Source organism: Tigriopus californicus, chromosome 8, assembly GCF_007210705.1.
Source record: "Tigriopus californicus strain San Diego chromosome 8, Tcal_SD_v2.1, whole genome shotgun sequence".
Taxonomy (NCBI): Eukaryota; Metazoa; Arthropoda; class Copepoda; order Harpacticoida; family Harpacticidae; genus Tigriopus; species Tigriopus californicus.
The window spans coordinates 4,659,309-4,662,467 of record NC_081447.1 but is presented as its reverse complement, the minus strand read 5'-3'; positions in this window follow the sequence as shown (position 1 = coordinate 4,662,467).

Sequence of the window (3,159 nt, the reverse complement as noted above, 5' to 3'; positions counted from 1 at the left end):
CTGCCCTACTTGTCAAGATTGCCTCTTTCCGCCCGAAAATTTGGTCTCGCCAGTGGCCGAAACCTTGCGAGAAGTGCTAAAAGACGTCAATTGGNGTAATGCCACTACATACTACAACGTAATAATACACAAGTTTGTGATATGTCGGTAAAATCTGGAGATTTCAACTTTCGCCCACTTCAAAAAAGTAATCAAACCCTATTGTTATTTTGATATTCAGTATTCAAGCCTTTTCAGACATGCGAGAGGATTTAGTGAATTTTTAATGAAGACGTCCCTTAACCATGAATGGTTCAGCCTTGCTGTGAAGACCCATTCCAAAAAAAAAATTGGGCCCCGATGATGCAACGGAACTTCCAAGAAATATGGCGGGGCGTAAGTCACCTGAGTCACTTGGAACAACTTCAGACATAGAAGATACGAACGAGGCATTAAACGAGTTCGTTAGACTACAAGCTTATAAAGGGCTTCAAGGATTTTTCCCTCTGAACAAAGGACTTGTGCCTCTAAACCTTTGGAACACACTACTCGGATGATTTCATGTGTCGTGAAATATCGTTATAAGAACTAAGAGTAACCCTTACCTAAGCACTATTTTTTATTGAAACCGATTTTTTTTTTTATTAAATATTGCTTGTTGCACTCATTCGAGTCGTCTCTCATTACAACTACAGGGCCGATCAGGTAAATTCACACCATTTTCAACAACACACAAATCGACGTAATGAGCAGGTAAGCATCTTGAAATACCTTAAAGTTAAAGCTGGTAGACCTAACTCTTTAATTATTTCTAAATAGCCCACAAACAATGATTGCCATTCATGAAACAGGGACGTCTGGATGTGACCCTTGGTCTAGCTCATGCGGGACGTGCAGCCACTCCCCTGATCAAGCTTCTGAAGCTTCACAATAGTGGCCTTCAATGCCTTGATGCTGTTGGGACAGGTCGAGCACATCTCCTTCTACAACTCCCCTTAGAAGAATTAGCCTATAGGTTGAGGTCAGGTGAGTTGGAGGGCCAGGTTTCGAGCTTCGTGTAATCTACACTGTTGTCTTACAGAGGAGCCTTAGCATGGTCTTTGAATTGTGAGGTAACGCATTGTTGGACTGGAACACAATCACTACCCTACGTAATTGGCCTTCTCCAAGATCTCAGAGATAACCTGGTTGCAGAGGAACTAAAACTAACGCTCCGGCTTACGTGTCTATTCTTGGCAAGGCATGGGATGGGTGTGTTCGATGCTAACTGACTGATGGGGGTCTCTTTTAACACTTTCGGGGGGAGGGGCTTGAACTCATCCTTTTTCCAGTTGTTGAATACGTTCCAAACCATTTCCTTGTGAAGCTTCAGAAGATTAATCAAGGGGGTGGCTGGACGTCCCCGCGCAAGCTAGATCGAGGGTCGTATTCTTGATACTGTACGTTTTCAAAAGGGTCCATGAGCTTTGTCCCAACCCAGGATTTAGGGTCAATTCTAGTGACCGTAGAGGCTTAATGTGCATTTTGAGAGCACCTTCAAGCCCTCGAGAATTCATGCTAGTTAAAACGATGAAGTACAACTCTCTTCTTTCTCGGGCTCCTTCATTGTTCAATTTGCTGCCTTCAAATATTCGTAGAGCTTTTGTAGGCGTTGATCCAGTACCCGGATTAAAGTCAGACTAGGAAAAATAATTTGACTAAAATTCCGGATCAATCTTATATTCAAGGGTTAGCCAGATCAGCCAACTTGAATTCGTTGGTCGATCAAATAATATGTAAAAATAAAAGTTAAGTAAAATAAATAAATTTCTTTGTCTTGAACTGCTCGGTTTCCAATCCCAGAAGTGGTAAGGAAGTCCGCAAAAACCTGGTTTGTAAAATTTGCAGAATGCAAGTTTTGGCCGGCCCTAGTTATAAGATAGTTTTTGTCTATTTGGAAACTTTTTTTTGCGGAATTCCTTGACGTAAACTGAGTCTGGAATTTCAACTATGGCAAGATAAAAGACTCATTTCTTATTCAACTTTTTTCTTGAAATTGTTTTTCAACCAAAAATTACCTATATAGTTGAAAACTGAATTTAACGCAAGAAATATCTCTCCGACCCCTAGTATTTGTCTGTTTGCTAAACCTGCCTTACCGGTATTGGGCATGAAATAACTGCAATTGCATGATAAAAATAACAACTCATATTTCATTTTCAACTTTTGATTCAGATGACCAATGAGATTATGTTATTACTAACACTTCACTAATGTGCTAATCAGATATTTTTGATGCATGAACTACATTGATATCATTTACATTTATGAGTGCGCCTCAACATCGATATACAAACCATATTATGGCTTTTACATTGTTAGCCACAATATGATGGCTTCTAAAAAGTGGACATTTAGAAAATTCAAGAGCATCAATGAAATGAGTAGATGCTAGAAAGCTGTCTACGTAATTACAACCAAGTTCATCTTCATTGACATTGTTTATTGTTTATTGCATGCCCACTCAAGCATCAAATTAGATGAAATAGAGTAATAAGAAAAAAAACCCGAACGAAAACGAAGAGAAAAGGCACCGCAACGAAAAAGAGGAGAGAAAAAAAGGGAAGCGAGCCCCAGTGAAGAAACAGACTTGGTTTTTAACTTTTGCTGTCACTAAAGGCATATTGCACAAAGCTCTTCTTGGAATCCTTTTCCCTCAGTCTCCTACCAAAAATAAACTATCTTGAATTGGCTATTAAAAAGCTGAAAAGCATGCCAGCAGCCCAATTCCAAACCCCCTGAATTTGAGAGGCTCAAATCCCGAAAAATATTGTCTTTACGGAGTTCAAAGCCAGCCCCTTAACATTGGCTTGAGCCTGTCGTAACGTTTATTTTGTCCAAAATATGTACAAAAGAAGGAGATCAACCCTTAGAGGTAATTGAAACGAGGTAATAACTTGTAAGGCTACAAAGGACTCAACTAACAAGGCATCAACTTCAGTTAGCAATGATGATGCCAAACAAGATTTGTCCATCAATAATTGTGTTCTTGATCCTGTGAACTCAAAGATGTACACTTGGCAGATGCTTCATCTGCCGTGAAACCCTCTTAGCCACCGTAGCTTTCACCACCGCCCACGCCAGAACCAGGATAGGATCCACCCCCACCCATTTGACCTGGGTAAGAGCCATCTCCTCCGA